The sequence below is a fragment of the Lactuca saligna genome, chromosome 2, assembly GCF_052625555.1.
Source record: "Lactuca saligna cultivar CGN05327 chromosome 2, ASM5262555v1, whole genome shotgun sequence".
Taxonomy (NCBI): Eukaryota; Viridiplantae; Streptophyta; class Magnoliopsida; order Asterales; family Asteraceae; genus Lactuca; species Lactuca saligna.
In genome coordinates this window covers 38,142,146-38,157,868 of record NC_136418.1, presented here as the reverse complement: position 1 = coordinate 38,157,868, position 15,723 = coordinate 38,142,146, and the positions used below count along the sequence as shown (strand labels likewise).

Here is a 15,723-nt window from a genome sequence, read left to right as displayed (position 1 = left end):
ACAAATAACACCAAACACTGTAAGCACAAAGCTTAGTGAGTTCCCCAAAATACCACATATAACACATATTAGCCACTCGAGGCTATAACTTTGTGGGTCCGTGCACCCAAACTCTGTGAACCCTCAGGTTCTAACTCTGTAAACATGCACATCATAAATCACAAAGAATAATGCAGCACAACACATATCATATAAATATAGCATACAAGCACTGTATCACATAACTCTATTGACCTACTCAAGGTAAAGTATAGTGAGAAGACTCACCTCGCGTGTCTCGGTAATTCGTAAATCCCTGGAATCACTAGTGCTCGATCTCCCAAGCTATAGTCCTCCTATAACACAATACATCTCTAATTAACACTTTCCCAACTACGATTGGCTATCCCTTAACAAGTCAACATAGGTCAACACTGGTCAATGGTTAACGGTCAACTTTGACCGGACTCGGCAAGTGCACTATAGTGACTCGGCGAGTCTAAGCGCATACACTGATTTCCCTGGGATCCTCACTTGACACGTCGAGTATTCTCCTAACTCGACGAGTTCCAACCGGCATGTGTTGTGGGGCCTCCATGACTCAACTCGCTGAGTCTCAAGAACGACTCGGCGAATCCCAGCTTGACTCAATCCACCTGCCAACCCACTTTGACTCTCCCTGACTCACTGAGTCAATCCCTCAACTCGGCAAGACCACTCGCTGAGTGGTGCTGGGCAATCTTCATGGCTTCCTTTCTCTCTCAAAACGTTCAAGCACTCTAGGGTTTCTCTCTATGGATTGGTGAGCACAAATGACGGCCATAAGGCCCTTTAAATAGGTCTCAAACCCTAGGATTAGGGTTTCATTACACAACGTGGACTCGCCGAGTCCACACTTGGACTTGCTGAGTCCAGATGCGAACCCGCATCCAAAATCACGATCCTACTCGGCGAGTTCGAGCTCCAAATCGCCGAGTCCACTCATAATTCTCAAAAATGCACCAATAATAAATAGCTGGAAATTCCGGGTTGTTACAATTCTCCCCCACTAGAACTCGACTTCTCCCTCGAAGTCTCGCTCTGCAAATAACTCCGGATGTTGCTCGCGCATCTCACGCTCCGGTTCCCAAGTCATCTCGGACCCCTTCCGATGCTGCCACTGAACCAAAACCAAAGGTACCTCCTAGTTCCTCAGAACTTTGATTTTCTGATCTCTGATTGCCACTGGTCTCTCAGCATAATTCAAGCTCGCATCCACCTGAATATCTTCTAATGGAACCACTGCCGACTCATCGGCTATACACTTTCGCAATTGCGACACATGGAAAGTGTCGTGAATCTGCCCCAACTCTGCTGGCAAATCCAAACGATAGGCTACCCTGCCTACCCCTCGCGACTACCCGAAATGGTCTGATATATCGGGGCCCCAACTTGCCCCTCTTCCTGAATCGAATAACTCCTTTCCAAGGAGAGACCTTCAGGAGCACAAAGTCACCGACCTGGAACTCAAGCTCGGACCGGCGTCTGTCCGCATAACTCTTCTGTTGAATCTGAGCAGTCTGTAACCTCTGTCTAACCTGTTGGATCTGCTCTGTCGTCTGAAGTACGATCTCAATGTTTCCCAAAATGCGTTGTCCGACTTCTCCCCAGCAAATGGGGGTCCGAAACCTCCTCCCGTACAACAACTCAAAGGGTGGCATACCGATGCTCGAATGATGGCTGTTGTTGTAAGAAAACTCGGCCAAGGGCAAATATGAATCCCAACTTCCCCCAAAATCCAATACACATGCTTGGAGCATGTCCTCGAGCGTCTGAATCGTCCGCTCACTCTGTCCGTCTGTCTGGGGGTGATATACGGTACTGAAATGCAGCCTAGTACCCAACTCCTCATGAAACTTCTAGAATCTGGAATTGAAACGTACATCCCGGTCTGAGACAATCGAGATTGGCACCCCATGCTGCGATACCACTTCCCTCACATATATCTCTGCTAACTTCTCTACGGAAGAGCTCTCGTTGATAGCAAGGAAGTGAGCACTCTTTGTCAACCTGTCCACAATCACCCAAATTGCATCAACTCCCCGAATAGTCCTTGGCAATTTGTTGATGAAATCCATGGTGATTTGTTCCCACTTCCATTCAGGAACCTCCAACGGCTGTAACTTACCATGCGGTCTCTGATGTTCGGCCTTAACCCTATGGCAGGTTAAGCACCTCTCAACAAACCACGCAACATCCCTCTTCATACAGGCCCACCAATACTCCCTCCTCAAATCCAAATACATCTTAGTAGCCCCAGGATGGATCGAGAATTTTAACCGATGAGCCTCTTCCATCAAAATGGTACGTGTTCCTCCCACAAACGGTACCCAAATACACCCCTAAAAAGTCATAAGTCCCCGACCATTGGTAACGAACTCCGATACCAACCCAACAACTCGCTCGCTCTTCTGGTTTTTTGACCTCACTACCTCAACCTATGCTCCTCGAATGGTGTCCAACAACCGAGTCATCACGGTCAATCGCAAACATACATCTCGCAACGGGGCGCTCTTCGCCCTTCGACTCAAGGCGTCGGCTACCACATTAGCCTTGCCCGGATGGTACAGGATCTCACAATCGTAATCCTTAACAACATCCAACCACCTCCTTTGTCGTATATTTAGGTTGGGTTGATCCATTAAATACTTCAGACTCTTATGGTCCGTGTATATTGTACACCGAACCCCATACAAATAGTGGCAGCAAATCTTAAGGGCGAACACCACTTCCCTCAACTCTAGGTCATGGGTGGGATACCTCGTCTCATGAGGCTTCAACTGCCTCGATGCATATGCGATCACATGCCCTCTCTGCATCAGCACCGCTCCCAACCCCAAGATCGATGCATCACAGTATACAACAAAGTCCTCCATTCCCTCCGGGAGGGCTAACACCGGGGCCTCACATAACCTTTGGCGAAGCGTCTCAAAGGAGGCCTCCTCCTCGGGGCCCCATGAAAAAGCGACACCCTTCCGGGTCAACCTAGTGAGTGGCACTGCGATCTTAGAGAAATCCCTGATAAATCTCCGATAATAACCAACCAACCCTAGAAAACCCTTGATCTCGGAGGGTGACCTCGGCACCTTAGCGATAAGCGCGGCCCCCGGGACCAAATCAATACTGAACTCTACTTGCCTCACGGGAGGCACACCCGGCAACTCCTCTGGAAAGACATCCAAAAACTCACGCAGTATAGGAACCTCCTCTACCGACCTCGGCCTCCTAGAATCAACCGCGTATTTGACACGTATGCCACAAAACCCTTATAGCCCTGCTGTAGACACTGCCTCACCCTAGCGGCCGAACAAAACGCTGATCCAGAACGGGTACCCTCGCCATACACTGTAAGAACTCCCCCACTAGGGTCTCGTATGGTCACTAACTGTCGCTCGCAGTCGATAACCGCACCAAACCTGCTCAACCAGTCCATGCCCACAATGACACAAACATCCCCCATGGCAATAGGAACCAAATCAATCGGGAACTCAACACCGAAAATCTCAAGTACGCACCTACAGATCACCTCCGTCGCATATATCACGTTCTCGTCAGCTATGGAAACTCTCAGAGGCCGACTCAGCGCCTCGCGACTAACACTGATGTGCTGACTAAAAGCCTAAGATACAAAGGACCGACTCGCACCCGAGTCAAATAATACCAAGGCAGGTACATAATTCACAAGAAAAATACCTACGCATAACATAATATGAGCATAATATCTCAACATTACAATAAATACACGAAAGAATACATACCAGCCACGACATCGGGCGCTGCGCGAACCTCTTCTGCGGTCAACTGAAAGGCTCTCTCGCGTGCCCTCGGTGCCTCAGCTTTCACTGGCCGACTCTCGGTAGCTTTGATGGCGGCAGGGGCAGATCCCTGAGGTGCTCCCTGCGCTGATCCCCGCAACTGCGGTCATTCCACTTTCCGGTGTCCGGTCTGGTTGCAGTGAAAACATACTGCAAACCCCTTGGGGCAGTCCTTGGCTATATGCCCCTCCTTACCACATTTGTAGCAAGATCCATCTCTACATACTCCGTCATGACCCTTGCCGCACTTTCCACAAGTGCGGCCCTTCTGGCTCCCTGATTTGGGATCAGCGGGCTTGGCCCGCTTGGCTGCCGGCTGGAATTATGCCGGTCGCCGATCCCTCCCCTGAGACTCAGCCTCCTCTCTAGCCTGAGTCTCCACCTCGATCTCCCTCTTCCGGGCATTTTCCTGAAGCTCAGCAAATGTGCAGTACGAGGAGTTTGCCACGAACTCCCGAATGTCTCGCCTCAAGATACTCAAATACCGGATCATACGTGCCTGCTCAGTGGACACGTGCTCGGGGCAGAACATCGCCCTCTCATGAAACATCCTGGCAATCACCGTAACAGACTCAGTGCCCTGCTTGAGGGTCAGAAACTCCCGGCCAAACGCTCCCTTTCTACCTGGGGAACGTACTCATCTCAGAACATGGCAGTGAACCTCTCCCAGGTCACTGCCGCAAGCTCAGCAAGCGAAAAGTGTGTTGTGACAAACTTCCACCAGTCCTTCGCTCCCAAGCGAAGCTGGTTCAGCGTGAACCGTACTCTCAAATGCTTAGGAGATGAGCAAGTGAAGAAACACCCCTCTATTTCATAAATCCATCTCATAGCCGCCACCGGGTCCTGGGTCCCATCAAACTCTGGTGGTTTTGTGTTGCTGAACTCCCGGAACAGCAACGCATCACCACCCTGCAGCCTCGCCGCAGCAACAGTTGCGGTAGCTGCCACAACAGCAGCCTCAGAAAGAGCAGCATAACGCTCATCGAAAGTCTCAATCAGTGCGGTCTTAATATACCTAAACATCTCTGGTATCTCTGCCCTGATGACCGCGGCCATCTCCTCGTGAATGATCTGACGGATCTCCTCATCACTAGCCCCGACGCCCTCCGGCATATGACGTATCCTCACCATGATCAACCTCTGAAATACAACATATGATAAATTAGAATCCGCTCGAGCATACTCAAACTTGACAACTCATCCCTCCTTGATCCTTGGCATTCCGAAGATTCTTACTTGGACCGTATATCGTCCTGGTGCTTTCAGTAGTACGGGCCAAATACTACTGTCCACACCGTTTCAGTATACACCCCAAATCCTCCTCTTCGGATCCCAATTTCCAAGTACTCTATGACTCTCTAACAGATCTCTCATAAGCTCCTTGCTGCTACCTATTCACTCTCAAGTATCTCATAGCAGCTCACCTCTCCCTAGGCTAAGGCATCACAAATCAGGGCACTCTAGTCCTAATAGGAATACCTAGCCTACTCTAGCAAGAGAATACATCATATCAATTTTCATAAACATATAATATAAGGGTATTTTGGGAAATCACTATTCGGGCGCTGACTGATCGTACACACGTTTCTTCTCTGAGTTTCTCAAAAAAAAATCTTTTACTTTTAGAAAAATTTGGTTCTCTTTTGAAAATATTTTCCAAATCCTCAGTTTGAGTTCAAATACTCCCGAAGATGTACCCGAATCCCTCAAACCAAGGCTCTGATATGAACTTGTAACATCGTAAATTTCAAAACAAAATTTTCAATTTTTATAAAACATAATTCACTTAATATTCATAAAACAACCATATTTGAACATTCAATCAAAGTAATACAAAATCCCAAGATCTCAAAGTCATAAATACTATGTGTGTGTACTGATCAAGTCGTCGCCTTCCATCGGTCGGCACTAGTACCTGAAACAAATAACACCAAACACTGTAAGCACAAAGCTTAGTGATTTCCCCAAAATACCACATATAACACATATTAGCCACTTGAGGCTATAACTCTGTGGGTCCGTGCACCCAAACTCTGTGAACCCTCAGGTTCTAACTCTGTAAACATGCACAACATAAATCACAAAGAACATTGCAGTGCAACACATAACATATAAATAGAGCATACAAGCACTGTATCACATAACTCTATTTACCTACTCAAGGTAAAGTATGGTGAGAAGACTCACCTCGCGTGTCTCGGTAATTCGTAAATCCGTGGAATCACTAGACCTCGATCTCCCAAGCTATAGTCCTCCTATAACACAATACATCTCTAATTAACACTTTCCCAACTAAGGTTGGCTATCCCTTAACAAGTCAACATAGGTCAACACTGGTCAACGGTAAACGGTCAACTTTGACCGGACTCGGCGAGTGCACTATAGTGACTCGGTGAGTCTAAGCGCATACACTGATTTCCCTGGGATCCTCACTTGACACGTCGAGTATTCTTCTAAATCGACGAGTTCCACCTGGCATGAGTTGTGGGGCCTCCACGACTCAACTCGCCGAGTCTCAAGAACGACTCGGCAAGTCCCAACATGACTCAGTCCACCTGCCAACCCACTCTGACTCTCCCTGACTCACTGAGTCAATCCCTCAACTCGGCAAGACCACTCGCTGAGTGGTGCTGGGCAATCTTCATGCTACTCGCCGAGTCTGTTCTTCGGACTCGGCGAGTCCATGCCATGCAACGACTCGAACTCACTCCTAAGGTTAGATCTATTCCACTAACTCATACATCCAGTCCTTCCAAGATTATTTATCACGTAAAGTTGTTATCTTGATGCACATACAACATCTATATGACCATATATGATGATTTAGCCACAAATACCACAACTCAAGGTCATAACCTCCACAGAACTTCATAAAGCTTGATGAGTGAGGCTCTTTGGACCTCTATGGATCCAGATCCAAAGCCTCATCACTAGAAAGGGACTATTTGGCATCAAAACAACCCAACAAAGGCCACAAGAAACCCTAAATCCAAATATACTTCATAAAACAGAAGATGAGCTGAAATAATACCTCAAGTTCGATGATCTAAGCTTCAAATCCACAGTATAGCAACCTCCTTTGCTTCCTCTTGGCTAGGACATCCTTCTTTTTGCTAAACAATACCACAAAGGTCAAGAATGGCTTCCTTTCTCTCTCAAAACGTTCAAGCACTCTTGGGTTTCTCTCTATGGATTGGTGAGCACAAATGACGGCCATAAGGCCCTTTAAATAGGTCTCAAACCCTGGGAATTAGGGTTTCATTACACAGGTTGGACTCGCCGAGTCCACACTTGGACTCGCTGAGTCCACAATTGGACTCGCCGAGTCCAGACGCGAACCCGCATCCTAAATCGCGATCCTACTCGGCGACTTCGAGCTCCAACTCGCCGATTCCACTCACAATTCTCAAAAATGCACCAATAATAAATACCTGGAAATTCTGGGCTGTTACAACTCTAACATGTGTCATAAACCCTAATCTGACTGGAATCACGATGTGACCATAGATTCTCACGATGTGAGGAGTGTAACAGACACCTCTCAATGCTATATTACATATGGAAATTATACGAAACAATAAGTCAAAAGATCACAACGTGATCATGGATTCTCATGCCTTGAGGAGTTAAGTGGACACCTTCTAAAGCTAAGGATGCAAATGGCAAGTCTACGAGGTGATGAGACATAGCTCACGACGTGAAAGACCAAAAATCAGCCTACAAATAGCAAGTTCGACTCTAAGATTCCTTACACCTAATTCTCTTCTCTCTCTCTCTCTCTCTATTTCTCTCTCTCTCTCTCTCTCTCTCTCTCTCTCTCTCGTTTGCTGAAGGCGTTTTGCTTCCCGAGCCCAACGATCATGAACCACTGAACGTTTCTAGTTAGATTACATAAATTCACACTACTAGGGTGAGTTTCACGGCCCCACTTTTTAATGTTTTTAGGGGAAAATGCATGCTAAATATTACATATAATGTTTATATGATACTATATTTGTATCAATATAAATAGTTATAATAAGTGGGATATAGTTCTTTTATATCACGTATACCTAGAATATATCTGATATATTTAAAACATACAACTACCTTAAATTTGTTAGTATATTGTTATTATAGATTATACTAGTGTAGCCCCAGAGTTATACTCTGGAGTTATATATATATATATATATATATATATATATATATATATATATATATATATATATATATATATATATATATAGTCCCACAGTTATACTCGGGAGTTCTATATATACTAATTTTTAAATATGTTGTTATTATTGGTTTTATGTTAAGATAAAACTTGGTATGTTACTAATATAGCCCTGATGTTATATTCAAGACCTGTATATATACTTGTTAAGTATGTTGCTATTATTGGTTTTATGTTAGATAAAAACTAGTTTTACTTCAAGTTATAGTTTTTATTTTGCCTAAGTACTATAGAAACTAGGAGTAACGTTTAAAGCATTGTCTAATAAGGTAGGGTTTTAGACACGGATATGCTATTACTACTAGAACCATAGTAATCCGACAATTTTCTACATGAGCTACCTTATTCATCAACTAAGATAGGAAATCTTAGTGGAATTCCTCTAACTGTAACCGCTAATCCTGTGTGAGCGAGGAAGTTATGTGTATAGATTTGTGCAGGTTAACACCCTACCTGTGGTTGCTAGCAACAACCCAATGTTTTATGGGTGACATACTTGCCCACTGTTCCAACGAGGAAGTTGTATGTAGATCTATACGGGTTGACACCCCCACCCGTGGTTCCTAGCTACAACCCAACGTTTTTGGGTCACAAACTTGCCCAATTTATTCTATTCTAACGTCGATGAAGCATGCGGAAATCTGTTATGAAGGTGTGACACTTGTAGCACTATTCATAGGTAGTGGCGTCGTATTAGCAACGGTTATGGACTCATGGTAGCACAATTTTAGAAGCATTATCCTTTGTCGATATACAAGTATGAATGTTAAGTATAAGTTTCCCAAACACTTGTACTCTAAGAACAAGGAAATTGTAGGTATATTACTTATTCATTAAGTAAACAAGTATACCTAGCACACATACTCGTATAGAATTGAAATAAGATTTATACGCAATATTTTTCTTCGTACAGAATTGAAATAAGATTTATACATAGCGTTTTACTCGTATAGAATTGAAATAAGATTTATACGTAGCGGTTTTACTTGTATATAGTTGAAATAAGATTTAAATGTAGCGGTTTTACTTATATAGAATTGAAATAAAATTTATACATAGTGGTTATACTCGTATAGAATTGAAATATGATTTATATGTAGCAGTTTTACTCATATAGAATTGAAATAAGAGTTATACGTAGTGGTTATACTTGTATACAATTGAAATAAGATTTATATGTAGTAACCTTCATTTGTATGGGATTACAAACACTTATATGCGTAGTATATGAAACTTAGAGGTATACTACTAAGTAAACCATTATACCTAGGATATATGTATACTATTTGTTAGAAATAAGTATGCATCAGAATGATATTTTCAAACTATGTTTTATACTTTTTCAAACTGGGAAAAAGTACTAATTTACTCTAAGTCAAAACCAGTGGACTCACAAACTCTATGTTGATGTATTTTTAAAATGAATGTGTTTTTAGGAACTTGATAAGCTGGAATAATAATATAACTTTCTATTATCAATAAAGGTATGTAGTTTATAATAACTCTTTTGTACTTTTCAATATATGTTATATAACCGTGATACAAGGAATGACGTTACACCACTCGGTGTTTCCGCCGCCGACTGGGGGTGTGATAGCTGAAGACCCTGTAGGGGTATTCTAAACTCATGATAAGGGCTTATGAGCATTCCAAACATAGGTTGAGGGTCGGGAAGAGCATTCTAGAATTATGTTGTGGGCTCGGGGGTAATCCAGACTTATATTGAGAGCCCTTTAGGGGTATTCCTGACATAGGTTGTGTGCCCAATGTACATGTTTGTTTATGTTTTATGTGTGGGAGATTGGGGAAAACTCACTAAGCTTTGCCTTACAGTTTAAGCATTATCCTTCAATGACATGTTTTTGAGATTTAATGATACTCTGGGATTTGGGATAATTGTATCTGATACTTGGTTCGATGACTTGGGTTTTGAATGAAAAAATGATCTTAATTTGATTGAAAAATGAAAATTTTATCATGATTTTTGGGATGTTACACTAAGAAGCTGGAATCACACACAAATATGGTTATTTTTTGGATGCTTTGTTATCAATTGCAATTCTATATTTCTATATTTAATGTTTATCTGTTAAGGTGCATATCATATTTTGATAATTATGTATTGATGTACTCGAAGAACGAAACGTTTCATTCTTATTTTGTATAATAGAAGTATGTATTTTTTAATGTTGTTACTTTTGTATTGTTCAATGTATGCATAATAACTGTGATCCATGACTTAGCCACACAGCTCGACCTTTCCACTGTCAGGCTGGGGTGTGACAAATACGCCATCTAGGAAGATGCATGCATGTTCTGTCCATGGACATAGGCCATCTTCACGGAACCACGTAAATATTATATTTTTATGTGCTTTTAGTTTTGTTTGTTATATGTATTACACTACAATTAAAATGACATTTAGTGGCATAGAAAAAGTGCCACTAAAAACCAAAAAAGTGTCACTAAAGACCCTCTTGGCAATCAGGTGCACAAAAAAATAGTCCCACTAAAGACCTTTAGTAACACTTTTTGGTTGTGTTGTTGCAGCCTAATTGGGTTTTAGTGGCACTTTACGATTATGCCACTAAAACACTTTTAGATTTTAGTGGTACTATTTTTATGCCACTATTTAACTGCAAAAATAATTATTATTTTCGTTAATAAATTATACTAATAAATTATTATTAACAAGACAATTAAGATAAAACAAAAACAAAATATCATTACATCAATTCAAATGGAATATATAATACAAATTAGAGAATTAAGATAATAAAAGGAAAACACAATATCATTACTATTTAAACTTGTTTAACAACAATATCGTCAATATTTAAAACACAAATATCTTCAAAAAGGTCTAATAATTCTAAATGTTGTTCTAGTACTCGAAACATAATATCATCGAACCAATATTTTTGAGCAAGAAACAATGAAACTTGATTGGCCTCGAACTTAGTATGGTTGCTCGTCTTGAGTTTTGCTTCAGATGCACCACTGCAACACTTCATAAGCATGTCCCTGTTGTCTGAAAAAAGTTACAAGATGTTAAATTCTTTAGTATTGCATTTTAAGTATGCATTAGAATTGTATTTTAGAGGGTTATATGTAAGAAACAACAACATACTTCCAAAAAATGTTTATTATAACATTCTACTTTTCCTTTGAAAACAACAAAAGTATTCTAACCAACAAAAGAAGTGCTACCATTCCTAAAAACAGAATAATGCATTTTATTTAGGAATGATATCATACCTCGTTTATTTGTAAACCATTTATATTTTTTTCGATGTCGAACTTTCTTTTTGGAGGAAATTCCTGAAATTGAGAATGATTTTATCAACATAAGTCCTAATGCAGTTTGTAGGATATCAAAAAAAACCAAAGTCCAAAGGACCAAACGCTTTTAATTAGAAGATAAATATTACTTTTAAAAGACAGATTTTAACAGGGTTGACTCAAACAAGCATTTCTCTTCCGAACTCTTCATTGGTTGTCCAAGTAGACTTGTCCTCTAGAAACAAATCATTCATATTTATTTATTGTCTTAGTAACATTGTAACATCCCGAAATACCAAGAGTAGGGTTGGTGGACAAAAAGGGTAAATTGGAAAAGAGGAACTCGGCGAGTCCATGGGTGGACTCGGTGAGTAGGGTCGCGAATTGGTCGTGTGTTAATTGGCCAACTCGGCGAGTCGGCGGCTGGACTCGGCGAGTTGGTGTTGGGTGCAGAAAACCCTAACCTTCGGGGTTTGCCCCTATTTAAAGGATGTTATGCATCCTTTTTAGCCTCTATACCCCCTGAGAGTTCCAGAGAACACCCCCCAAACGTAACAACTCCATTATTGTAAGGATTGAAGCTTGGAAGAAAGGGGTTTGTGGAGAGAAGTGGGTGGAATTCGAGGATAGCTTCAAGAGGGCTTGGAGATCTGGAGTCTACATTAGTTTAGGCTCATCTTTGGGGTAAGGATCCTCTGTCTTGAGCTCTTTTCCCCCTTGTTGACTTCTTTGGGGGTTGTTTTGGGGTTTTTGGGTGTATTTCATGAGTTATTCGGGATTGGAAGATGGATCTGAGGATGCTACCTCAGATCTGGAGTGGTGATGGTCCAAATGTGCATAAAGTCCCTGTGTTGATTGTTGAGTGAAGCTATCTTGTCCCAAACCTTAGCCTTAATGTGTATAATGCCTAGATCTTCATGGATTCACGTAAAATTTGCCACTTTACGTGATGGATGCGTTGTAGGAGGCTAGATCTATGTTTTGGATCAATTGCATGGCCTGGAATGCTTCTGTATGGATTCAAACCGGTGGTACTCGGCGAGTCACAAGGGTGGACTCGACGAGTTGCTTGAAGATGAGCTGGAACTCGGCGAGTTGGATGAACAACTCGGCGAGTAAGTTGAAGATAGCCTTAGACTCGGCGAGTCTTGTCAAAGAGTCCCAATATTTTCTGGTTGAGTCAAGAATCGGTGAGTCAAGGGATGACTCGGTGAGTTGGGTGCGAGTAGACTCAGAGTGGTTGGACTCGGCGAGTCTCGGGGTGACTCGGCGAATCAGGTCGTGGATTGAGGGAAGTTCTGAACTTGGGGACTCGGCAAGTCATCGGGTTGACTCGGCGAATAGAGTCAGTCAGGGGTTGACTTTGACCTCGTCCAAGGGTTGACCAGTTGTCTTCCAGGGGTATTTTGGTAAATAAGGGTATATATTGAGTTGAGTGTTTTGGTGTTCAGTGGAGGAGTTCGTGTCGGAGTTCGGAGTAGCGGGATCTTATCCTTTCAGCCGGCAGTTTCGAGGTGAGTTATCCTCACTATATCAACAGGGTCTAAGGCACCAAGGCCGACCCTTTATTGGATTGAGATTCGGATATGGTTATTATGTTATTGTTTGATATGTCTGCATCCTGCTAGCTAGGATGGTATATGCTGGAGACCTAGTTAAGGTCAGTTTCCCGATATGTAGAGTGATGCTATGCTAGTGAACGGTTAGGTCGGTAACTTGGTTAGGGTAATGATATGCTATGTGATCTGCTTGCTCGGTTTGTTGACTATGACGGTTATATGATTGTATGTTATGTGCACATGGTTGTTTGGACTGGAGATGGGTTGAGGCGGGTCCTGCTTTGTGCTGTAGGCCAAGATACCCAGGGCAGATCGGTTATTCCGAAGGCCCATCGAGCGGTCCGGATAGGCTGTAGACCCCACGAGGGAGGACCAGACGTGTCGAGGCTCGGAGAGTGGACCAGGCCGACTGAAGGCCCGATGCGGGCGGACCAGTGACACTGTAGACTCAGAGAGTGGAGCAGGTGGGTTGAAGGCCCGGTGCGGGCGGCCCAACCACACTGTAGACTCAAAGGACATGACTAGACTCGGAGGGTGGATCCGGTGGACTGAAGGCCCGATACGGCGGACCAATCACATAGTAGACCCGATATGCATGGCTGTTCTGTGTTCTGTTATGTTATGTATGCTTTTTATGCTATGGGCCGGAAGGCAATATGTTTTGGACTGGAAGGTCGTAGCGTGGAAGGGCGTATATGTGGTTGGTATTTTGGGGGTATCTCACTAAGCTTTCGGGCTTACAGTTGTGGTTTAATGTTTTTCAGGTTCTTCGGGAGACTGTGGCAAGGAAAAGGCGTGATCGTACCGTCCCTCGCATTTATGTTTTATGAAATGGACTTGGGAATATTCTGATAAATAATGTATTGAAAACCTTTTTGTAATAATTTAATGAAATCTGATTGTTTTTGAAAAATTTAAATTAGTTGGACTTTTCGGTCGTCACAAACATTCATTAAATATATATTAAGAAGAATAAAGAATTTTTTATGTCATGTGTCAAGTGAGATGTCGCAACGTTTTGCTGATTTGAGATATTTAGAATGGGGTACCTTTGATGAATTGTGGTGTAGGAAATTTGGCAAGTTCATCACTATCTCTTTCAAGATGAATTTTCTGCATTTCGTGCATCCAGATTCAGACAAGATGTATCTGGACCTCAAGAGATTGTATTGGTGGCCGAACATGAAAGCAGAGATCGCTACCTATGTGGGCAAGTGTCTGACTTGCACCAAAGTCAATATAAAGTACCAAAAACCTTCAGGATTACTACAACAACCTAAAATACCCGAGTGGAAGTGGGAGTGGATAACCATGGATTTCATAACCAAATTACCCAAGACAGCAAGTGGGCTAGACACCATCTGGGTGATCGTCGATAGGTTAACAAAATCCGCACACTTCCTACCCATAAAGGAAACAGATAAGATGGAGAAGCTAACTCGAACATACATTCAAGAGATTGTACGACTACATGGTGTACCAATATCCATTATCTCCGACAGAGATAGTAGATTCACCTCGCGATTCCGGCCGTCGCTGCAAAAATCTCTAGGAACGAGATTGGACAGGAGTACCGCCTACCGTCCACAAACCGTCGGTCAATGTGAGAGGACCATACAAACCTTTGAAGATATGCTAAGAGGTTGTGTAATCGATTTTTGTAAAGCATGGGACACCCATTTACCACTAGTTGAATTCTCATACAATAATAGCTATCACTCTAGCATTAAAGTTGCTCCATTGGAAGCCCTCTATGGCCGCAAGTGCAGATCACCACTGTGCTGGGCTGAGATGGGTGACACGCAACTAGCCAAGGGACGAGTACCCGACAGCGCATTCATAGGCCCGAAAGTTATAAGAGAAACAAATGAGAAGATAGTACAAATTCGGGAATGACTAAAAGCTTCAAGAGACAAACAAAAGAGTTATGCGGACAAAAGACGGAAGCCCTTAGAATTTCAGGTCGGGGACCGAGTGCTATTAAATGTCTCGCCCTGGAAAGGGTTAATACGTTTCGGAACACGTGGGAAACTAAACCCAAGGTATATCTTACCATTCTAGATCCTTGCTAGGATCGACCCGGTAACTTACAAACTCCGACTACCGCAGGAACTCAATAACGTACATCCTACGTTTCATGTATCAAACTTGAAGAAATGTTTGTCCGATGAGACCCTCGTCGTCCCTCTAGACGAAATCGGAATCAACGAGAGTCTCCACTTTATAGAGGAACCAATTGAGGTCATGGATAGGGATATTAAAAGAACAAAACAAAGTCGCATAACCATTGTGAAGGTCCGCTGGAATGCAAAACAGAGACCTGAATACACTTGGGAGCACGAAGATCAGATGACGCAAAAGTATCTGCATCTCTTTCCCTAATCCATAAATATTTTCCTTACATTAAATTTCGGGACGAAATTCCCTCTAACGGGGGGATGATGTGACAACCCGGTATTTCGAATCAATGCAACGATCTAAAAAGTCAAGAATTGTAATCTCTTTCGATATAATGAAATTAGTGTCAAAAATAAAATGTTCAAAAGTCTCTATTGAGTTGCCTAAAATGATAGTAATCATGTCAAGGTTTTCAGAAGTATAAAGAACACTAAAATCTGAGTTATAACGAAGAAGATATGACCAATCAAAAATTTGTGTCAAAACCGATAAAACACTGGCAAACGTAAAAAGTGAAATTTCAATAAAAATTCTTTTTAGTCTTGGGTTTCTAAATGAAAGTCGTAGATTATACTAAACCGTGAGCGTGCATAAAAATAACGTCAAAATCCAACTTCGTATGAGGATGTTATGATTTTTCTAAGTCTCGGGA

General features: G+C 42.5%; 1 long non-coding RNA gene across 1 annotated transcript in view; it reads left to right on the top strand.

Moving 5' to 3' along the window:
• Positions 1 to 15,723, top strand: part of LOC145030873 (uncharacterized) — a 38,006-nt gene that overhangs the window by 8,816 nt on the left and 13,467 nt on the right. The window contains exon 2 of the long non-coding RNA XR_013676727.1: positions 10,296 to 10,403. This is a non-coding gene — a long non-coding RNA (uncharacterized LOC145030873). The remainder of the gene's footprint in view (positions 1 to 10,295; positions 10,404 to 15,723) is intronic.